The following is a 25,397-nucleotide window of genomic DNA, read 5'->3' as shown; positions in this document are numbered from 1 at the left end:
CTACTCTTTTGGGTTCTACATTATTCTATATCCATTTTCAACAAAAGCATAAGTTATGGGAACATTGTATTAAAATAACATTAAGGTCCATACCATGTCCCTGGATCAGAAGTCTCCAAATCATAAAAATTGCAGTGTTCCATCAATTGATCTGTAGATTTGATATAATTTAAGTCAAAATACTGACTTGTTTATTTTTGGGGAACTTGCCAGTCTAGGTCTAAAACTTCCATAGAAAGGCAAAAATTAATAGTTCATTCATTCCTGAAGAACAAGGGAGGTAGATTTTCCTTACCAGGTAGCGTGAGTTTTAAAATTCATTTATTTATTTATTTTTGAACACTTATTTTAGGTTTGGGGTATATGTGCAGTTTTGTTACAAAGGTAAACTCATGTCACAAAAGCATTGAATTTTATGCCATATTATCTATGGTTGAAATATAATGGAGAGCGAGTTTATTTTAAAACCATGTGTCTGTTTAAGGTTTGATTTATGCTGACTTCAGGATGTGACGAGTTTTAGAAATCTGAGTATAGGAATGAACGTTCTATTGAAAGTATCGAGTTTATAGCTTTTAGCTCTACTGATCATGGATATTAACCAACTCTTTAAGCAGTGTTTGACTCATGGCCATCAGGGTAAAGTCTGTGTAATTAGGGCTTTAGGACACTGGGATTAGTTAAACCAATTGCTTCTAAATTCTGTCCACTGCTTTAATCCAGCACTTCAGGCATCAATGGGTGATGATGGGAATGATTCTGTAACTTGCATTTATGGTCTAAGAGCTCACTGGTGTGTATGCCTGGGTTAATTGGGGATTTTAGGTAGCCAAAATTAGAAAATATAATGCACAGTATGAGAAATGCCCACATCTCTCAGGATGGGGGATGCTGGGGCCTCCATAACATCAACTAGCACATACATAACTCACTCCATTTGCCCCGTCATCACTATCACCATCACCACCAACAACAAGCACTTGACCTCCATCCTAACTTCAACAGTCACCTTCTGTCTGCCTAATTGATGCTATAGAAGAACAACAGAGACTCAGAAGGGCAAGAGGGTGGTGGCGACGAGTGGTGGATGATGAAAGATTACTTACTGGTGTGAACCTTGAAAATTTGAGACAAGTCTTAGTTAATTTGGAAAGTTTATTTTGCCAAGACAGTGTTGAGGATGCGCACCCCTAACACAGCCTCAGGAAGTCCTGACAACATATACCCAAGGTGGTCAGGGTACAGCTTAGTTTTATAAGTTTTAGGGAGACATGAGACCTCAATCAATGTATGTAAGAAGTACATTGATTCAGTCTGGAAAGGCCGGACAACTTGAAGCAAAGGCAGGAAGACTGGAAGTGGGAAGTGGGCTTCCAAGTCACAGGTAAGAGAGATGAACAGTTGCATTATTTTGAGTTTCTGATTAGCGTTTTTAAAGGAGGCAATCAGATATGTATCTATCTCAGTGAGCAGAGGGGTGACTTTGAATAGAATGGGAGGCAGGTTGGCCCTAAACAGCTTCCAGCTTGACTTTTCCCTTTAGCTTAGTGATTTGGGGGCCCCAAGATTTATTTTCCTTTCATACTGGGTACAATATACATGATTTGAGTGATGGATACCCTAAAAGCTCTGACGTCTCCATTATGCAATCTATGCATGTAACAAAATTATACTTGTACCCCATAAATTTGTACACACAAAAATAAATCACAAAAACAGAACAAAAATAACAATGGTCCTAGCCATAAAGCAATTTTTATTTTAGCGGGGAGGACAGAAATGTGTCTAACCAATTGTACTGGAAAGTGGAGTGAGCTCAATATACTAAAGCAGAATTATTGTGCATCATAAATGCTTAAGAGGAGGGAAAGGGTAATCTGACTGGAGGGATTGAGAAAGATTAGAGAAGTTGCCATTGACTTGGCCTTGAAGCAAAAACGGGGTTTATTTATTTAGCAAATCAACATGTATTCAGTGCTTAGAATTTAGGAATCATTGGAAGGGCATACTGGGAAGAGATTATATTGAGATCAAAGATCAAAAGAGAAAAAAATGCAAGGAAGTTTTTAGAATGTTGAGTCACAGAAGGGTCTTAAAGCAAAGAACTGTAGGAGGAAAGACACAGCTGAGGAATGTAAATTAGAAATATGGATCAGGGGCATTTCATGGATTTTACTCACTTTTATTGCAAGTAATTGGGATACTTTCTTCAGTCAGCAGCAACCATGGAAGGTTTTGAGTTGAGTGAAACGAACAGAGCATGATTTATTGGTGGAAGTATTGGAGGGAAGGAAAAATTATAATGAGGAAGACTAATTAGAAAAATTTAACAATAGTTTAGGCAAACAATGAGGGCAGTCAGACCCTGGGTAACAGGTTCAATAGAAGAGCAAACCTCAGCATCATGCAACATATCCATGTAACAAACCTACACATGTGTCTCCTGAATCTAAAATTAAAAAGAAAAAAAGAGAGAAGAAAAAAAGTTAGGGGAATGAGAAGGTATGATTAAAGAAACTTCTCTGAAGAGGTAACGTTTGAAGTGAGCCCTGAATAACAAGGAGGATACTGTAATACTTTGGGGCAAGTCTCCTGGACAGAAAAAAAGTTGCATTTGTAAAGGCCTTTAGGTGTGAGAAGCTCATTAGTATGGAGAGAAAATAAGTCTAGAGAAACATGAAGCAGAATGAAACTGAAAGAGTGAGCGGGGTTCTGGGATACCATGCTGAGAAGTAGATTTTATTTTAAATGCCACAGCAAATCATTGAGGGTTTTCAGCAAGAAGATTAAACAATCTGATTTAAGTTTGTAAATGATTTCTCTGCCTAGGGTGTGGAAAATGGGCTGCTTGGGGCTAGAAGCAAAAACTGGAAAAACAGCTGAGGGGATGGCTAATGGACTCATCATGGTGTTGAAAGTGATGAACAAAAGATAACCCCTAAATATTATTCATCAAGTTTATCAATTTCCTATATAATTGGACTGAGTTAAAGACAGCTAATCACATATATTCGGTTCAGTATCACTACACTTTTTCTTGTCTTGGTGTTTCCTCATTCTCAGGACCCAAATTAATTAAGTATATGTGAGCACTGTAAAGATTTTATGATCTGTGCATAAGAAATGACATATGAAGAGAAGCCCAGAATTATAAATGGAAGGATGATGCCATGTTGTCAGGCTGCTCTTGCCAAAAATGTGAATGTGTCTATCTTACTGCTGAGTCATTGATGCGCTTGTCTACTTGTCTGGGTGGACTAAAAGAGTCTCTAGTCCACTGTTTTTGTTTGTTTGTTTTAAACATTTCCATGGAAATATTTAGCAAGGACATTTTCAATGAAGAAATATGAATAGTGATCTTTGTTTTGTGACTAATGCTGTAATTTTTGTCACATGTAAATGAACTGAGCCTCGAATTATTCACATTCTGATATATCTCCATTCAACTCTCAAACTATCATTTCATGTTATAATTTTGCTACCATTTATAAAAACCATCACCACATTACCTATTTAATAGTTGAATGAGAGTGTTCTGACTTTGAGGGAAAATCTGCTAACTAGACAATCCCACGTGACCCACAATTTGTTATAAGTATAAAAAATGAATTAACTCATAATATTTAGGGTTTGTTTGTTTGCTTGTTTTTGAGACAGAGTCTCACTGTATTGCCCAGGCTGGAGTGTGTTGTACAAGCTTTCTAAGTCTCTTCTTATTATATTAGAGTTTTACCTAAAATAATAAATATTAAACATACTGTATATTGTAAAATTTTCTAGTTTTACTAAATCATTTTACATGCTGAGAAAAATCAAGAAAAAAAGTTGTTTTGAGTGGTCTCTTGGTAAATGTAAAACACTTTAAAGTTAAGACTACATCTGCTTCATTTGGAGTTGAATCCCCAGGATCTAGCATAGTGGTATAGAAGAAGCTGAAAACTTTGGGATGAATAAATAAAATCATTAATTGCTGGAGTAGTTGGGGGCATAGTATATTTGATGCAAACTATTGCTTCCAAAGGTTTGCTTAACATAGATGTGAGTCTAACATTTTTCTTCTACTTAACATCATACTAACTAAAATGCTCATATCTTGCTGCAAACTTTTGCATAAGTTCTACTTTCAAGTTCTTTGGCAAATAAAATATCTTGACACACTACTTTATAAGTGAGGCCAACTAATAAAGTAGTTACATCATTAAATCTGTGTCTTCAGTCTAATAATTGGTATAAATCCAATTTATCTTCATATTCTTGATTATTCAACAATGCTTTCCCTGTAAAAATACACTTGATCATCTCAAGTGCCTCTTTTTGAATCAGAACAAATCTAATCTAACTTGCCCATCCCGGGCTGCACCAAACTATCCCTTGCCAGGAGTTCTACCTTCCTTGGTGCTTCTGAAACAAACTGTGATGATACCTCAAGCAGTTTTTTTTCTCTGCTCGTTTGTGCGTTTGAAGCATTGCTCATAACCAAGATTTTGCCCTCTTGCCTTTTAACTTCAAACTGTTTTTCCAAATTGATTTAAATGTTATGTATTCAGTGGATGTTTCCGTGGAACTATTTTTCAGAGTTTTTCACTGAACGGCTAAGTCAGGCTCATTTTGTATCTCCACAGTGATTAAACAACCTCTGTTTTAAATGAACATAAAAATATGACTTACAAATTTGTGGCCAAGTGCAGTGCTCACTTGGGGTTCTTTACTTGTGCTTGGGGACTGTTTTATGATGCTTTGAATCACCAAATGCCCTGTGATGTACCCCATGCTTCAAGATTGTTCTGAATTCATCTCAGTATCTTTTCCATTTTCACCACTTACAAGCTTTTGCTCCAAACATAACTGCTTGTGATCAGCTCTGGAAATTTCTAATTGAAACTATAATTTTAAATAAATACATCTTTGAAACAATAAATAGAGTGACACTTAGTTCTCTAAAGTTAGAATCTCTAGACTTGTTGCTATTTTCAGACTAACTTCAACAGGAAATGTAACTAAACATAGTTTCATGTCTGTACACAGAACTTTTGTTTAAGTACCTTTGTGGTACTTGAACTACATGTGGTTGAACCAATGTTATGAGTGTGCATGTTCAATCAAAAATAAACAATTATGGTTTGTAAGAAGGCACACTGTTTTGTAAATTCTCTTTCTCTTTCTCTCTCTCTCCCTCTCACTTATAGTTGAACTAGAAAATTCTAACCATGAATACTATTTATTTTTTAAAGAAAAATCCATCTAGGTAGTAGTATACGTTTTCCTAGTCTTTTCTCATTACATTACAGTTTTAGCTAAAATAATGAATATTAAAAATATTGTATTTTGTAAAATTTTCTAGTTTTACTAAGTCATTGTACATGTTGAGGAAAATCAAGAGAAAAATTCTTTGATCCATTTTTCAGAGAAATACTAGCCCTATGATTGGGAGTTATTAGTGGTATCTGTGGTCACAGTTGTGCATACGTTCACTTTGATTTGATTACAGTGTTAGTGACACTTGTTTCCCCAACAACTCTGATGTACCATATTTTCTAGTCTCTCAATATATGTGAATATTTTCTGCTTAGAGGATTTAAAACATGAAATTTACTGACTTGGAATAGTATGAATTATTCTGCTTCTAAGGATGTTTCAGTCAGCCTTATAATGCACCTAGTGTGAGAAGCAGTGACACAAAGAAGAATAGAGCCAAACCTCAGGTAACACCCCTTTTAGGTGTGGAGAGAAGGGGACCTGCAGAAGTAGAGAAAGAAATCTGAAAAGAGGAAAATTAGGAACATCAGGGTGATTGATGCATGTGAAGCAGGAAGAAAGGCTTAAAAGCAATTGTTAGTGGAGAAATGAAGACAGATAAGAAAATAAACAGGCCTTTGAAGCTGAGGTCTAGGAAATTGTTGGTGTGGGGAATGCAACCGAAATTGCCAGTTGAGTCAGGCAGCTATGAGCAAGTTCTATGGTAGATATAAACCATGCTTTCAAACAAAGAAGTTGAAGTGAGAAAGAAAGAGCCCAGATGCTAAGGACATAAGAAAACAGTTGAGATAGAGAAAGAATTTAAGGAGGGCTGAATGTTATATAATAGCTGCCATTATTTGGCTACTTATTATGCACTGTGGAGAGTTCTAAATGCTTTAGTTAATTTAATCTTCATGAGACACCTAAGAGATAAATCCTGCTATTATTATTTATATTTTGGATAGGAGATTAAGGCACAGAGAGGTCGTACAAACAAGCAAGTGTCAGGATTCAAAGAAGGAGGTTTTGCTCCAGAGGCCTCCTGAATTTAACCACTGTGCTAGAGAGACAGGGACATTCAATGGAGCATTAATGTCCTGAGCTGGTGACAGGTCGAGCTGAGCCTGTTGAGGAATCAGCATCAGTGGAAGAGGAAAGAGATGAGGATGCAGGGAGGCTTGGTGTCTTTGAAAAAGATAAGAGAGGCTATCACAATGTAATCGTTTCCACTTGACACAGAAAAAAAATGCCTTACTAATTAGAGGACCAGGGAGGCACAAGAGGAGCCTAAAAAGAATGGAATGAATTAGAATCATCACTGTGGAGTCTGTGATAGGGAGTCAACTAAGGTGGAAATAAGTAACTACCAAATAACAATGAGGGTTCAGCATCGACAAAGGAATATGTTTGTAATAGAGGATGTTAGCTTCACAGCTGTATCTGAAGCCTGGGAGTGCAGGTTGAGAGGGACATTGAGATGTAATGAGGGATGTGACATCTTAGACAGAGAGAGAGCTGGGATGCTCTCAGGAACTTCATTGATACCCCTGTCTGTAATAGAAAGAGGTAAGCATAGCAAAAAGTTAGAGCCATAATTGGTTTGCACATTTTAAAAATTGGATTATGATTAAAGGAAAACATTTAAAGACCTTGTCTAAAGGATTATAAAATTCTTGAGTCTAGGCACTCTCCATAACTTACATTAACTTCCCCATTTCTTCTACAGGAATATTCCTCTGTTATAAGGATTCAATAAATATGGTGACTTTATTGTTATTCAAAAGATTATAGGGAACTTTAGGAGGTGGTATGCGTGCAGAGAAGTCCATCTACAAAAACCTTTTTAGCCCATCTTCTAAGCTGATTTTGGAAAAGGAGCTCTTTAAAGGAGAATCCAGCTACAGAAGTGACCTTTAAAACTGTCCTATCCAGACTCTGGCTCTCTAAATTGGAATCTTTGACAAAACCACAGCTGGAAGACAGCAGCCAGTAATACAGCAGCCATTAACACAGCTCCATGGCCAAAGAGGAGAGATTTTTGTTTCTACTAATTACACAAAAATATGCAATATTCAGCCAGGTGTGGTGGCTCACACCTGCAATCCTTGCACTTTGGGAGACCAAGTCAGAAGAATCACTTGGGCCTAGGAGTTTGAGATTAGCCTACACAGTGTAGCAAGACTCCATCTCTATTAAAAAATAAACTCAAGTTTAAAATAAAATTAAAATGCGACATTTACTGCTAAGATGTGCTTCTTGAGGATGGACTTGAAATGGCTCACCACCAGGACATTAAAGACAAGGTCTGCTCCTGTTTTCTCTTGAGAGAGGAAGAATACTAGTTAGATTTACAGAAGTATCAATACCAATATGCTTAGTGTATTTAGTATTCTTGCACTTATAACAGAGCATCAGATAATTGGCTTGAAATTTGACCTCAGCTTTTCATTCAGTATGCTAATGATGGTATAAAATTTGCACTCCTTACATAAATAAACGTACCCTCAAATGTGTCATTTTCCTGCATTGACAGATGGATTGCATGCTTGAAATTACCACAAATTCTTATTCTGAGCAGCTTTTCACAGCACTCTGCATCCACTTTTGTTGTTTGCCGCATGTTATAGCACTGCTTATGCCCTGAGCCTGCGTCTCAAGGTAGCTACAGCATGACATTTTCCTTGAACAGTGATAGGCAGAATTTAATTGACTTCATTTTGCTTGGATTCTCAAAGGCTTCTGTAGCTATGCCTATTACCTAACACTGCTCTCAGGAGGTATAAAACGGTGTCCAATTATTCTTGTTGCATGTCATTGAGTGACTTGGTGCCACTTGCAGCAGCCCTTCTTGCATTCCGAAGACTCCATTCCTGAATCTGTTGTGACATAGAGACTCTAGGGACCAATGAGGTTTTGTGTAGGAGGGCCAACTTTTCTTTTCCCCTTAGAATACCTTTGTCTGGATTTCGCCCCCTTTCCTATCTTTATAAAGAGACCTTAAATGAAGGCTACAGCTATAAGATGAACAAATAGCTGGCTATTAAAAATCCCTAAATTGTCATACAATTGCAAACACGATCCCAAATGATTGGTTTGAACAAACTTCAGACTTTACTGATTGGAGGTAGGCAAATTCCCAGTTATAGGCTGACCTTCCACTGCCCTCAGAGCTAACCCTCTAAGCAAGATTAAGCTTATGTCTAGGATGGGAGAGAGATGGGAGGGAGGATGGCTGGAAGAAAGGCAGATGTTTCACTTCCTTATGTTGTGGCTTAATGTAATGGCTTAAGAACAATAATTAATTTTTTCCTCATAATTTGTTAGGCCAGATCAGGTATTGGCTTGGTGATTCTTCTCTTCATGTGACATCAACCTGGCTGCATTCAACTGGTGACTGGGCAGGGCTGGGCTGGGTTGGTCTGGGGTGGAAATTCCAGGAAGCCTTCACTCCCATCTGTGGTGCCTCAGGGCTCCTCTGTATATTTTCTTTGTTTATTTCACTGTCATAGTGTTCTCTAGAGAAATAGAACCAATAGGCTGTGTGTGTGTATATGTATACATAACAGCCTGTATGTTTGTGTGTGTATGTGTGTATACATAAACATACAAATGAGGCATGCCTCATTTAATTGTGTTTTGCTTTATGGTGCTTGGCAGGTATTTTATTTTTTACCAGTTGAAGGTTTGTGACAACTCTGCATCTAACAAGTGTATTGATGCCATTTTTCCACAGCATGTTCTCACTTTGTGTCTCATTTTGGTAATTCTCACAATATTTCAAACTTTTTCATTATCACTAATTTGTTACAGTGTTATGTGTGACCAATGATCTTTGTTGTTACTATTATTATTGTTTTAGGGTGTCAAAAACCATGTCCATATAAAATTGTGAACTTAAGTGACAGACTGTGTGTTTTCTGACTGCTCCACCGACCACCCATTTATTATCTCTCTCTCTCTCCCCTCAAACCCCCCTATTCTCTGAGACACAACAATAGTAAAATTAGGTCAATTAATAATCCTACAATGGCCTCTGCATGTTCAAGAGTTTTCAGTCTTTTACTTTAAATTAAAAGCTAGAAATGATTAATCTTAGTGAGGAACGCATGTTGAAAGCTGAAATAGCTTGAAAGCTAAGCCTCTTGTGCCAAACAGCTATCCTAGCTGTGAATGCAAAAAAAAAAAAAAAAAAAAAAAAACAGTTATCGAAGTTGTGAACGCAAAGAAGTTCTTGAGGGAAATTAAAAATACTACTCCAGTGAACACATGAATGGTAAGAAAGCGAATAACCAGATTTGTTGCTCATATAAAGTTTTAGTGGTCTGGACAGAAGGTTCAAACCAGCCATAACATTCCCTTAAACCAAAGCCTAATCTCAAGCAAGGTCCAAACTCTCTTTATTTCTCTGAAGGCTGAGAGAGGTGAGGAAGCTGAAGAAGAAAAGTTGGATGCTAGGAGAGGTTGGTGCATGAGGTTTAAAGGAGAGAAGCCATCTCCATAACATAAAAGTAAAAGATGAAGTAGCAAATGATGTAGAAGCTGCATCAAGTTATCCAGACCTAGCTAATATCATTGATCACAGTGTCTACACTAAATAACAGATTTCAATGTAGAAGAAACAGCCTTACATTGGAAGAGATGTCACCTAGGATTTTCATAGTTAGAGTGGAGAAGTCAGTGCCTAGCTTCAAAGGACAGGTTGACTCTACTTTTAGGGCTAATGCAGCTGGCGACTTTAAATTAAAGCCAGTGTTCATTTAGCATTTCAAAAATCCTAGGGCTCTTAAGAATTATGCACACTGGTTTCAAAGAACTTGACTACTGCCTTAATTTCATTATTTGCCCAGGAGTTGTTCAGGAGCAGGTTGTTCAATTTACATGTAGTTGTGTGGTTTTGAATGAGTTTCTTAATGTTGAGTTTCAATTTGACTGTGATGTGATCTAAGAGACTGTTATGATTTCAGTTCATTTCCATTTGTAAAGGAGTGTTTTACTTCCAATTATGTGATTAATTTTAGAGTAAGTTGCATGTGGCACCAAGAAGAATGTATATGCTATTCTTTTTGGATGGAGAGTTCTGCAGATACCTATCAAGTTCACTTGACCTAGAGCTGAGTTCAGGTCCTGAATATCCTTGTTAATTTTCTGTCTTGATTATCTGCCTAATATTGACAGTGGGGTGTTTAAGTCTACCACTGCTATTGTTTCTAAATCTCTTGGTAGGTCTCTAAGAACTTGTTTTATGAATCTGACTGCTCATGTATTGGGTGCATATGTATTTAGGATAATTAGCTCTTCTTGTTGAATTAATCCCTTTACCATTATGTAATGTCCTTCTTTGTCTCTTTTCATCTTTGTTGGTTTAAAGTCTGTTTTGTCAGATACTAGGATTGCAACCCCTGCTTTTTTCCACTTTCTATTTGCTTGGTAAATTATCTTCCATCCCTTTATTTTGAGCCTATGTGTATCTTAGCACATTAGATGAGTCCCTTGAATACAGCACACTGATGTGTCTTGATTCTTTATCCAGCTTGCCATTCTGTGTCTTTTAATTGGGGCATTTAACCCATTTACAGTTAAAGTTAATATTGTTATGTGTAAATTTGATCCTGTCATCATGATGCTAGCTGGTTATTTTGCAGACTTGTTGATGCAGTTGCTACATAGTGTCCATGGTCTTTATATTTTGGTATGGTTTTGCAGTGGTTTGTAATGGTTTCTCCTTTATATATATAGTGCTACCTTCAGGAGTTCTTACAAGGCAGGCCTGGTGGTGACTAATTCCCTCATCATTTGCTTATTTCCCCTTTGCTTGTGAAGCTTAGTTTGGCTGGTTTGAAATTCTGGGTTTGAAATTCTTTTTTTTGTTGTTGTTGTTAAGAATGTTGAATCTTGGCCCCCAATCTCTTCTAGATTATAGGATTTCTTCTGAAAGGCCTGCTGTTAATCTGATGGACATGAACAGGCACTTCTCAAAAGAAGACATATATGTCACATGAGAAAAAGCTCAACATCATTTATCATTAGAGAAATGCAAATCAGAACCACAATGAGATACCACCTCATGCTGGTCAGGATTGCGATTATTAAAAGGTCAAGAAACAACAGATACTGGTGAGGATGTGGAGAAATAGGAGCACTTTTACACTGTTGGTGGGAATGTAAATTAGTTCAACCATTGTGGAAGACAGTGTGGCAAGTCCTCAAAGACCTAGAACCAGAAATACCATTTGACCCAGCAATCCCAAGGAATATAAATCATTCTGTTATAAAGACACATACACATGTATGTTCATTGCAACACTGTTCACAATAGCAAAGACATGGAATCAACCCAAATGCCCACCAATGATAGACTGGATAAAGAAAATATGGTACATATACACCATGGAACACTATGCAGTCATAAAAAAGAATGAGATTATGTTCTTTTCAGGGAAATGGATGGAGCTGGAAGCCATTATTCTCAGCAAACTAACACAGAAACAGAAAACCAAACACCACATGTTGTCCCTTATAAGTGGAAACTGAACAATGAGAACACATGGACACAGGGAGGGGAACAACACACACTGGGGCTTGTTTGGGGGTTGCTGGGGGAGGGAGAGCATCAGGATAAATAGCTAATGCATGTGGGGCTTAAGACCTAGGTAATGGGTTGATAGGTGCAACAAACCACCATGACACACATTTATCTATGTGACAAACCTGCATGTCCTGTATGTGTATCCCACAACTTAAATTAAATTAAATTAAAGTAATTATGCTAAATCTACTCTCTTTGTGCTCTATAAATGGAACAACAAAGCCTGGATGACAGTATTTCTGTCTGCAGCATGATATACTGAATATTTTAAGCCCACTATTAAGTCCTACTGCTTAGGAAAAAGATATTTCTTTCAAAATATTGCTGCTCATTGACAATGCACCTGATCACTCGAGAACTCTGATGAAGGTGTACAAGAAGATTAACGTTTCTTTCATGCCTGCGAAAACAACATTCATTCTGCAATCCATGGATCTAGGAGTCATTTTTATTTTCAAGTCTTACTATTTAAGAAACACATTTCATACAGTTTTAGCTGCTATAGATAGTGATTTCTGTAAAGGATCTGGGCAAAGTAAATTTTAAAACTTCTGGAAAGGATTTACTACTCTAGATACAATTAAGAACATTTGTGACTCACAGGAGGAGGTCAAGATACCAACATTTACCAGCATTTGGAAGAAGTTGATGCTAACCCTCATGATGACTTTGAAAGTTTCAAGGTTTCAGTAGAAGAAGTAACTGCAGATGTTGCTGAATTGCTGCAATTCATGATAAAACTTGAAGGGATGAGGAGCTACTTCTTATGGGAGCCAAGAAATTGATTTCTTGAGATGGATTCTACATCTGATGAAGACGCTGCGAACATTGTTGAAATAACAGGAAAGGTTTTAGAATATAACATAAACTTACTTGATAAAGCAGTGGCAGTGTTTGAGGGAATTGACCTCAATTTTGAAAGAAGATATACTTTGGGAAAAATGTTATCGAACAGCATCACATGCTACAGAGAAATATTTCATTAAAGGAAGAGTCAATGAATGTGGCAAACTTCATTGTGGTATTATTTTAAGAAATTGGCATAGCGACCCCAACCTTCACAACCGCCACTCTGATCAGTCATCAGCTACCACCATTTAGGCAAGACCCTCTGTCAGCAAAAAGAGTACAAGTTGCTGAAGACTCAGGTGATTGTTAGCATTTTCTAGTATAAAGTATTTTTAACTAAGGTATGTACACTTTTTAGACACAATGCCATTACACACTTAATAGACTACAGGATAGTGCAATGTTGACATAACTTTTATATTCACTGGGAAACAAAAAAACTCATGAGTTATTATATTATGATACTTGCTTTATTGCAGTGGTCTGAAACTGCACCTGCAATATCTTTGAGGTATGCCTGTGTGTACGTGTACATATATGTATGTATACACATACATACACACACACAGAGAGAGAGAGAGAGAGAGAACAGATATTGTTTTAAGAATTGGTTCATTTGGTCATGGAGGTTGGTGAGTCCAAAACATGCAGGATGGTCCAGCAGACTGAGGACCCAAGGAGTGGATTTTGCAACTCAAATCCGAAGGCTGTCAACTAGGAGATTTCCTTCTTCCTTTGAGAACATCAGGTGTTGTTATTGTTGTTTTTGTTTCTTAAGGCCTTAAATTCTTTGAATGAGGCCCATCCACATTATGGAGGGTACTCTATTTTACTCATCTACTGATTAATCTCATCTAAAAAATAGTTTCACAGCAACATAGATGTGTTTGACAAAATATCCAAGTACCATGGACTAGCCAAGCTGGCATATAAGGTTAATCATCATACTCTCTGTGTGGTATCTCATCATTTAGCCCAAAGAAGCTTGGGTTTCTTTATAGCATAGCAGCTGGCTTCCCAGGGAGAGCAAGTGGATCTGTTAGACCTGGGCTCAGGAGTCCCAGGATATCATTACTGTTGCATTCTATTGGTGAAAGAAAGTCACAGGTCTAGCTCATAGCTAAGGGGAAGAAAACTACAACCTACTTCATGGTGTGAGGAATAGCATGTGTGGGCAGGGATGAGAGGAATAGTTTGGGCAGAGATGAGAGGAATAGTTGGAGACTAGCTATCACAGACTTCGCTCTGGCCACAGCACTTCTTGTCCCTTTTTGGAAAGTCTCATCACATTACAGTGCTGGATCCAGCTTCAAGGTCCAAAATCACATCGTCTAAATCACGTATATTTAAAGTTGATGTTCCCGGCCGGGCGCGGTGGCTCAAGCCTGTAATCCCAGCACTTTGGGAGGCCAAGGCAGGCGGATCACAAAGTCAGGAGTTCGAGACAAGCCTGGCCAATATAGTGAAACCCCATCTCTATTAAAAATACAAAAATTAGCCGGGAGTGGTGGCGGACACCTCTAGACCCAGCTACTCGGGAGGCTGAGGCAGGAGAATCACTTGAACCTGGAAGGCAGAGGTTGTAGTGAGCCGAGATCGGGCCACTACACTCCAGCCTGGGAGACAGAGCGAGACTCTGTCTCAAAAAAAAAAAAAAAAAAGAAAAGAAAAGAAAGGAAAATAAAGTAGATGTTCCCTGTTTATCTAGAGACTTGTACCTAAAATGATACCTTCTGTATAATCTCCCTTCCCTGCAACATACTTTGATGAGACAGGGATTGTTGTGTCTCTAGCAATGAAGTCAGCCATTCAAAGGAAGGGAAATGAGAGGCACATAGGAATCGGTGCTTCATAAAAATTCTGAGATCCAGCTGGGAACATGTTACCAATGACCTCAAATCTAGGTTTCCTGAAAAGGTTTCCTGGATGTGGATTTCTATTCCATTGTTTTCAGTGGCTCTTGACTCTCTCCTCTAAGTTAACCTTCCTTTTCCGTAAGAAATGGCCCTCATTTGCAAACGGAGTCACTTTCTGAGCCTATTTATTTCGTTAAAGGTTTGTAGGCCTAAAATCTTCTTTCCATTTTGTCCTGTCACTCTCCCTTTCCTTCCAAGGTGGTACAGCTTCTTTTAAAACTTTGTAATTTTCTAATGTATCCAATTATATTCCATTCCATTGGGCGAAAGCTATTTCCCCAAGTGTCTTTAAGACAGACACTTTTCTACTTTAGACTGAGAGTCAGAATCCTGTGCAGTAACATTTTTAAGAGTTTAATCACGCTTATCTCCTAGCAGAGTGGAACTTACAAGGGTTTTAAGAGGTATCTTACTACCATATTCCTGACTTGATATTTACCCTGAGGCCACATTGTACTAGCAGTACTTGATTTGATCAGAGACCATTTTTTACTCTGAAAACCTTCTGCCATCTGGAGGGGCTGAGAATGAGAAATAATATCATTTTCTAAGCCAGCAAGTCCTGAGTTGGACTTTGTGGATTAAAATAACAGTTTCTTATTTCTGATGGGTAGGGATTTCCTGAATATGTCTTCTGCTCCATGTGGTATTGATTAGGTAGGTCACTTACTTGGCTGCATTTAGTCAGTAGCTGGTCTGGGCTGGATGGTCTAAGAAAGGTTCAGTCACATACCTGGCACCTCTGAGCTTTTCCATATGGCCTCTGTGTGGAATCATCTTGGGCTTGCTAATAGGATGACTGATTCAGACTGGCCAGACTTTTTTTTTTTAAGACGGAGTCTCGCTCTGTCTCCAGGCTGGAGTGCAGTGGTGTGATCTCGGCTCACTGCAACCTCCACCTCCTGGGTTCAAGCGATTCTCCTGCCTCAGCCTCCCGAGTAGCTGGGACTACGGGTGCCCACCACCACGCCCAGCTAATTTTTATATTTTTTAGCGGAAATGAGATTTCACCATGTTGGCCAGGATGGTCTCGGTCTCTTGCAGACTGGTCAGACTTTTTATGTGGAGGCTGACTCCAAGGGAAGGTGTTTTAAAGGAACAGGCCTGCCTAATGTGCAAGCACTTATCTAGCATTTGCTTGCATCATTTTTCTAATGTGCCAAAGCAAGTCATATGGCAAGGCCAGGATCAACATGGAAGAAACTGTGTCTGGAATTGGTGGGTTCTTGGTCTCACTGACTTCAAGAATGAAGCCGCGGACCCTCACGGTGAGTGTTACAGTTCTTAAAGATGGTGTCTCCGGAGTTTGCTCCTTCTGATGTTCGGACATGTTTGGAGTTTCTTCCTTCTGGTGGATTCATGGTCTCTCTGGCTTCAGGAGTGAAGCTGCAGACCTTGGCGGTGAGTGTTACAGTTCTTAAGGCGGCGCGTCTGAAGTTGTTTGTTCCTCCCATTAGGAGTTGTCCGTTCCTCCCAGTGGGTTCGCAGCTTCATTCTTGAAGTCAGTGAGACCAAGAACCCACCAATGCCAGACACAAAACTACATGAAGTGGGAGTGCCAAGAGGTAGCATTTATTATGGGTTGCCCATATAACAAACTCTCACAGAGAATAGTTTGGTAGCTGTAGAGAAATAAATTTGTCATCTTCTTCTACCTTTTATTAGTAGTATGACTTAGGGCAAATTGTTGTGCTTCTGGGATTCTTATTTGCTGCTTGTAAAATAGAAAACATGACACAGATGCTACTAGATCTTTGTGACAACTGTACACGCATATGCATGCACACACACGAGGTACTCACAGTGGTACTTAACAATGGCTACTGTGTTTTCATGGTGTACTTGGCAGACTGGCAGTTAGATATTGAATGGACTAACTGTGATTTTATCATATCAGGACCAGGTTGTAATCAGAAATCAGTGAGGCGTAGGTCAAGGTGATTAAAGGTAAAAAGGTTAAAAGTTGAAAAGAAAGGTCAGTGTTGGAGACCATTAGTTCTTGGCCAAAAGCTGTTGGCCTTGGGAGAGGTGGAAGTTTGAGATCAGGGATCACAGTTATAGGAGAATACACAGTGATGGTGAAGTTTGGAACCAGAAAATAAGTCAGGATTATATGGGGTCCAAAAAAGCAGAGTCAGGGCACTCATGAATCCAAACCAGATACAAAAGCTTAGGGAGTCAGAGAGCAGAAATCAGGGACATAGGCAAGAAATCCAGGAAAACAAGAATTAGATATGCCCAATATGTTGAGACAAATAGCTATGGGGTGCAGAGGCAAGAGAAAAATTTGATAATTTGGAGCCAGTGGCTCCAAACATAATTATAGCCAAAAGTAAAACCTGATCACACTGTGTGGGCAGATCTTGAGCCACAGGTGGAAAAAGACATCTGGTTAGAATAGGATGGGAGCAAATTGGTAGTTCCTGACACGCATCAGAACCCCTTTAAATTTTCATGGGATTCAGGTTGTTCCTTCAATTATTTCAGTGATCTAATCTTTAACTGCTTGAGAATATGATGTTTTCCTAAAAAGGGGACTCCCACACAGAAACTGTCAGGCTATGAAGTTGTCGATGGCATTTGTAGTACTCACACAGTTCAAAAAAATGATGCTATCTCTACCATCTTTTGTTCCATCTGTAGAACAGTCAGTTTTTTTGGTTATAGCAGTTGTCTTCCTTGTATGTGTTCCTACCCAGAGGGAAATCAGAATTGCCAGTGCTCCTCTCTAAGTCTCAGTTGCAGAAATCAGGATTTTTTCTGAATCATTCTGAGCATCTTATCTTTCCTCATGCTGATTATTATTTCAATCTGAAAGCTTATGCTATGTTATAAAGTAACATTGTACTTTCGTTTTTCCATTGAAAATTCTGAATAGAATAAAATGAAATCATTTAAAGTCATGTTTAAGAAAAGTAGAGTTTCTTGATTAAAAAGGAGAAATTTAGAGCAGCATTCAAAAGAAATACATTAAAAGGAAAAAGAAGTATGCATTCACGCAGTTCTTGGTGGGGAGGATAGCTTCTTTTCTTTATCATTAGACCCATTAAGAAGTTCAATTAATTTCTTTTAAAGATTTCAATTATGAATGTATCTTAGGTATTGATAGGGAGTAATTTTTAGATCTGACTTTTTTATATATAGTATTGTTCATTTTTATAGCTTTTCTGAGATTCTTGGCAGTGAGTCAGCACACAGCATTTCTACCTGTAGTCCAGTTTATATGAGTCCTACTTTCATGCACCACTGTCATAGTGATGTCTCGGTTAGTGGCAATCACGGTCCGTAGCCTGAAGATCTATAGCATCTAAATATGTAGAATGAATTTTTAATGTCTATGAGAGCCTTTGTTTCTCCAGTACCAGGTTTCTTTGTGGACCCTGAGTCTGAGGAGAACATAACTATAAATTAGAACCACTTTTTAAGAACTGCCGTAATTAAGATTTTTGATGACCAAGTTATTAATTAGGAAACAGGGTCTCTATATTTTGCTCTGATGCTTTTTTATGTCCTAGAGCAAGGGTCAGCATACTTTTACTGTGAATGGCTTGGTAGTAAATATTTTCAGCTTTGTGGGCCACATCATCTCTGCTACAAATACTAAACTGCTATGTGACACAACAGCAGAAAAGGACCTATGCATAGACTGCTGTCTTTATTGTCAATATAGTATCAGTGGAAAAGACAGGGCTTAATAAAAACTGTGTGTAATATGGTCTCTTTGGCATAAAATTAAGAAATACATAGAAGTAAACATTGTTACAAAAACTTTTGCAAATGTGTGTCCCTTTTCCCAGCGCTCATGAATAACAGTCATTTCTAAACAGACTTCTCCGTTTTTGCCAAGTATTATTTATTCTCATCTAGTAACAGTTTAGGACAGGTGTCAGCAAACTACTGCCACAGGTTAAATCCTGCCCCTTGTCTTTTCCTCTCATGCCACATAGATATTCAAATGAAGAATCTATGCATAGGTCTTTGACCCACCCATCAGCAGAACATGCCCTTTCTGGAGCTTCGTTTCTCACTCTCAATAGTGCTGACCCCTTAGGAGGAGCTGTCCGTGTTCTTTTGTTTGAAATTCCCTATGAAAAATGACATCTTTTGTGAAGTGATTGCTGGAACTAATGGGGCCTTTTTGTGTTTGCAGACCTGTTTTCCTCAGTGAAGCTAGCAGGGACTGGTAAGGAATCAGAATTACAATCTTGTCTTTATTAGCACTGTGTTTGCATCAGTCCTCTCTTGAGAAACAGTGCAGGTTGAGATAAATTTCTCCTGTGAAGTGATACAGTTCATTTTCATCTCACATATGCATGGCCTTGGTGCCATCCAGAACACACTTTTTGCTGTTGTTGATGTAACTGTTATTAAGAGGTTTTAGTTTATTTTAGATAATACCAATAATTGAATGATTTACTAGTGTTTACTACAGAGGTTTAAAAAATCATTACTACCTATAAAATTGAATAAAGTAAAAATGATTTAGAACTAAAGATAATCTCAAAATTGCACATTAGATAACTCTCCTATGTAGTAGAAGATATTCAGTCTGCATCACAATATTTGAAACAAATACAGCATTTCACCATAAGACAAGAGCAAAATGCACAAAGAATCGAGTGATCCATGCAATAGACTTTATGAACACAAAGCCTGTGGCCAAAATGAGGCAAGAGGAAGTATCAGGGGTACAGAGACGTCATGTGCAGTACCACATACCACCCCTGGGGAGTGATAAACTTTTTTGTGTATTTGCATTTGACTGATTTTACTTTGTGAAAACATAATATGCTGGAGAAAATCACGTCTGAATCCACAAAGTGTCCATGGTATATTGATATGTACCCCCAATTTATCAATTTTGTATGAACTTCTTTGCATTAGAGAATCATGTTTCAGAATACATTGTGCTTTGCAAGTGTTTGCACTGTTGTAAACTATGTGCTTTATCTCATTGAATCTTCACAATTACTGCATGCAGTGGGCACTATTTTCATACCTGTTCTACAGATGAGTAGACATATAAAAGTTAAATAACTTGCCAGAGGCTTTGAGGAAATACATAACAGTATATTAGAGATGGGATTGAATGATTCTAATTTTCAGGAAGAAGAGGAAAGTGAATTCTCCCCAGTTATATCCTTAGGGAGTAGGATATTAATCGTATTTCTTTTAGTTCTTTTTGCAAATGTTACTTTCACAGAGGCTTCTCATGGATCCCTGTCTAAAATTATTCCCCATTCTATAGACTTTTGTTTAAAAAAAATAGAGGCCACAATGTACATACTCCAAGGCCAACTGCCGTTAGCCATGTAGCCAAAATTTAAATTATCCCTTTTCCCCAAAATACTAGCTCTAACCATAAACAAAATGTGAAATGTGAGCTTTTTATCCTTGTCAAAATGACTCAGTAAAATTAAACCAATCAGCTGCAGACAAATCAGCTTAAACAGTTTTACTTGTCCTAAAAGGAATATAAGTTTATAATAGCCAACCACAGTGAAGACAGATGTAGTTCCTTAATTACGCTTTATAAGCTGCATTTTAAATGCTGTGAACAGAGCTTTTTACCACTATTGATTTGAGGTCCCTGGTTTGCAAACTGTCCTTTTGTATGCTCAATAAACTTTTAAAAAAAAATTCTAACTTGATCTGATTTTAATTTTAACACATTCTCTGTACTTTAGCACTTTTAATATCCTAAACACATGACACTAACATTCTATATAGCTCACTTGTTTATATTGTTTATTTTCTCTTCCCCTACACTGAAATTCTATGAAGGCAGGAATTTTTGTCATTGTCACACTACTGTATTTCCGATGCCTAATATAGGCGCTCGATAAATAATTATTGAATGGATGAATGAATAAATTGATTAATCTTGGGAAAAGTTCTTAATGCATCTTTTAAAGAAAAAAATCTTGTGAGCCTTTCGAAAGGAAAGCGGTGATCACCTGGAGCTTGTATTAGGTCACCAATAGTAAAGCATATAATTAAATAACTTACTTTTTCCGTAAGACCAGTGTATTCGAGGAGTGCTGTTCCCACTGTCTATCTGAATTTCAACAGCACTTGATAAAACCTTCCATGATGAACTTATGCTTAAGATGTAGGAAGGCAATTGACAATACTGTTAGGCGAGTCACAGCTGAATGCCTGTATTCATGAATCAATATTTAGAGAGAGACCTCTGGTAACTGGCTGGAGGATTTGGTTTTCACATTTCCTGTCACCATTTTCATTGTTAATTTTGAGGGTGGTATTAATGGCATAAAGGGCTAATCCACAAATGAAACAAAAATGGCAGGAACCATTAATACGGCTGTTAACAAAACCAGCATACAAAAATTACTTGACCAACTAAAGGGGAGAGGTAAATGTAATAAGACAAAACACTAAAATGAAAATATGAAAGTCTAAAACACCAGAGAGAAGTAGTAACTAATGTTGTTTGAGGAGCAATAGGAGCAAAGGTGAGACCTAGTTTAATAACAACTGTAGGTTTAGGTGGTAGTTACCTAAGCATAAATCAATAATATGACGTTATTCCCCCCTAGATATTCATTCATTCTTGGGTTTCATGAATAGAACTGGGTTTAGAATAGAAAAGGTAATGACTTGGCTGTAAATTTATGTTGCTTCTCCCATACCTAGAACTATGACCCCAATCCAGGGCAATTCACTTTAAGAACATTGAGAAGTAGTGTACACCTAAAACTTGCAATCCTCATTGAAAGATGAGTCAAAACTGTATCACATGAAGAATATCTAAAGCCGTGGTTCCAAACTTATGGCCTTCAGATGTGTTCTAAGTAGACCGTATGAGGTTTTCAGAAATTTGAATTTGTGGCAGATGTTTCAAAATTAGTAGATGTCTCATTAACTATAGATTTCTGGGATTTACTCTTGCTACTGTGAAGGTGTGTGATCCTGTGTCTGCGCTCCTCTCAGACCACTTTACTCATTTACTTTAAATGTCTGATGCCTATGGCAATTGGGGTGCTAACAACTGGGGAGATAAAAAAAGGACTGGGAAATTCATGGCCTGTAAAACAAGGTTGGGGTGGGAGAGATATAAATAGATCTGGAGGGCTTTAATAGGGCAGAGAAATTAGACCCAATCTTTGTGGCCCCAAAACGTTAAACACTGGTGTTAATGATAAGAAAACATGTTCCCATCAACTATATAGAATAACTATCTTATAGTGACTTGAGACTTGCTGTTTTATTCATCTTTTGTTCATCAATACCGAGAAGAGTTTCTGATAATGTTTGTACTCAGCAACTCTTAACTGGATAAATGTGGCAAAACAGGTTGTGAGTGGTGAATTCCATTCCAGGAGCAGCTGGAATGTATGCTCTTTGAGAGCAGAGATCTTTGTCAATTTTGTTTACAGCTATATCAGAGCACCTAAATCAGTGCCTGCCATGTAGTAGGAGCTCATTAAATATTTGTAGATTTCATAATTGGAGATATTCAAACATAGAATCATGGTCTACTTGCTAGTGCTGTAGGAAAAATTAATTAACAATACAAGCAGAGGGTCATGAAACAAGGGAAATACTGAAGTAGATGACATTTAAAGTCACTGCTAACCCTGAAAGTCTATCAGACAGTGACATAGAGTGGGATTATGTATTTTACATTAACTATTAAACATAGTAAAGTTAAAATAGAATAGGTATGTGTGATAACAAAACTGAGAAAGCAGTTTGCCAGTTATTTATTTATGGTATGGACAGGAAATTACTGGCTAGATTTTTAAATGAAAATATCCAACAGTTGAAGATTTTTCTGATATTTAACTATATCTTATATCTTATATCCATAGTGATGACAGTGATTATTCCATTTTCAATCGTTTTGTGCCATCTAAGCAGCAGTTAATCATTCCTGTGTGATGAAAATATACTTTTATTCCCTGATATTTGTAATTTAACTTACAAAACACATGTTGCCTTGAGGTTTGGCATGATTTGCTATTCTATCCTTCAAGGAGACCCATGATGACAAATCAAACCAATGAGAACTGATTTCAGTTTTCATTGCTTGGGGTGGTAACTGAAGGTGACGTTTTGAAAAATCATACTATAACTAACCTAGAAAATAATGTTCAGAGGCCAACATGTGGCAAAGAAACACATAGCTAAGTCTATAGTTTTTAAATGCTTATAAAAATTCTATACACCTTTTATTGTGAAGGTCTAGCATTTTAATATTTTTAAAATCAAGAAAGATGAAAAATTTCTTTATACATTTGAAGGAAAATAAAAAGTCTAAAGCCCTGAATTTGAGTTCTAGGAATGAATGTATTTACAATGCAATCCTGAGGTGCTGTATGCTAACTATGTAAAGCAATAGCTCATTAAATTCTGGGAAACTTACATTTATTTGAAGCTGGATATGGTAATAGATTTTTGTGAAATGTTATTTTATAAGGGATAACATTTTCTTCTGCATAGATTCAGGAAAAAAGAAAAGAAGCACTTAATTGTTAAAAGGTTAGTGGATACTTAATGGTTGGATTAGATCTATGCATCATCATGTTTACAGCACAGAACAATGGGAGAAATTTCTTTTATAGAGTGGTGCCACATAACCTTAACATCCTGTATCATCATTATCATCATTATTATGTTTTGAGTATACAAGCGTCTATCTCTGAGGAATACTTAGCAATTTATGAATTTGTTTTCATTAGTTTTCCCAGCCTTCTCATAGGGCATGGGGGACATATTGCTTAACCCTAGTTTTAGAGCGAGCCTTAGGTAAAATGGTGATGCAAGCACTGTTTAATTTTGGTGACTCTTCTGCTTGCAGGGATACCTCCTCTTTGCACAGCACCTTATTTCTCTTTCTGTGAGTTAAAGGAGAAAATAATTATACATTTTTGTACTTACAAATACATAGTTGAAAATTTCAAATATATGCAAAAGTACAGAGAATAGTATTGGTTAGTGTGAAAGCAATTGTGTTTTTTGCCATTTAAAAATAATGACAAAAAACACAATTGCTTTTGCACCAACCTAATATAATGCATCTTGAATACTCATCACACAGTTTTAACAATTCTCTATAGACAACTAGTTCTTGTTTCACCTGTACCCCTGCTCATATTTCCTTCCTCTACAATTATTTTCAAACAAATTCAATACACAATATTTCTTCATCTGTAAGTCCTTTAGTGTGTACCTAAAAATAGTCTTTTAAAAATTACCTCAAAAACATTAAGATGCTTGTAAATTTTCCTAACAAATTCCTAATAATTTCTTATTATCAAATTTAGCTAATTTAAAAATAATTTTATTAATAATTTTGTTTTTTGGTATGAAATGGTAGCAAGTAAGGTTAACAGATCGAAATCATTGTGTGTTTGAATTCTCTTTTAGACTATAATTTCCTCTTTCTATCCTTTCTCTTGTGCCCTTTAAAAAAAAAAAAAAAAAAAAAACTGGGTCATACATCTTACAGAGTTTCTCATAGGTTCAATTTTGCTGACTGGGTCTCTATCGTGTTGTTCAACCTGTCCCTTCAATTTTCTATAATTAATAGTTAAAGGCTTGATAAATGACTAATGTTTTATTATTTTGAGAGGATAAGCATATTTTGTTCCCCCAGCTTTATTAAGTAATAAATAATGAATAAAAGTTGTAGATATTTGAAGTAGACATGTTATGACTTGATATATGTATACATTGTATAATGATTACCACAATCAAATTAATCAATGCATCCATCTCTATAAATGGTTACCTTATTCTATGTATATGTATGTGTATGTATATGTGTATGTGTGTGTGTGTGGTGGGGGGGTAAGGATACTTAATATTTACTCTCTTAGCAAACTTAAACAATACAGTATTATTATCTATAGTCACCAAGCTGCAATATTAAGTCCCCATAATATATTTGTTTTACAACTGAAAGTTAGTATGCTGTGTCCAACATTACCCCATTTCCGCCATGTCCCAGATTCTGGCAACCACCTATGAGTTCAACTATTTTAGATTACACATATAAGCAAGATCATACAGCATTTGTCTGTCTGTGTCTGGTTTATTTCAGTTAGCTTAATGTTCTCCAGGTTTATCCATGTTTTCTCAAATGGCAGGATTTTTTTTTCTTTTTACTGTTGAATAATATTCCATTGTATATATACCACATTTTCTCTATTAATTCATTTGTCAATGGACACTTAGGTTGGTTCCATACCTTGGCTGTTGTCAATAATGCTGCAAGAAACATGACAATGTAGACATCTCTTCAGCATGCTTCTTCCATTTCCTTTGGATATGTACCTAAACATTAGAGTTCTGGATCATATGGTATCTCTATTTTTAATTTTTCGATGAACCTTCATACTGTTTTCCATATTGGAGGTACCAATTTATGTTTTCACCAACAGTGCTACAAGCGTTCCCTATTCTCCACATCGTCACCAACACTTTTTATAACCATCCTAACAGGTGTGAGAAGATACCTCATTGTGGTTTTGATGTGCATTTCCCTGGTGATTAATGATGGTGAACACCATTTTATATACCTTTTGGTCATTTGTATGTCATCTTTGGAGAAATGTCTATTCAAGTCCTTTGCCTATTTTTAAAATGGGTTATTGGAGTGTTTACTATTGAGTTGTAGGGTTTTTTGTGTATTTTGAACATATCAGGTACACTCAGGCCTTTGTATCTGTGGGTTATGCATCCAGGGATTCAATTATCTGAGAATAAAAAATATTTGGAAAAAAATAAAATAACAAGAAAACAATAAAAATAATAAGATTAAAAAGTAATATAGTATAATT

At 37.0% G+C, this 25,397-nt stretch overlaps 1 protein-coding gene across 8 annotated transcripts in view; it reads left to right on the top strand.

Moving 5' to 3' along the window:
• PDE4D (phosphodiesterase 4D) overlaps positions 1-25,397 on the top strand; it is a 1,626,844-nt gene that overhangs the window by 531,008 nt on the left and 1,070,439 nt on the right. The gene's annotated exons all lie outside the window — the stretch shown is intronic.

The sequence above is a fragment of the Trachypithecus francoisi genome, unplaced genomic scaffold (assembly GCF_009764315.1).
Source record: "Trachypithecus francoisi isolate TF-2019V2 unplaced genomic scaffold, Tfra_2.0 Lachesis_group2, whole genome shotgun sequence".
Taxonomy (NCBI): Eukaryota; Metazoa; Chordata; class Mammalia; order Primates; family Cercopithecidae; genus Trachypithecus; species Trachypithecus francoisi.
The sequence above is the reverse complement of the archived record's forward strand: the minus strand, read 5'-3'. Positions and strand labels throughout refer to the sequence as shown.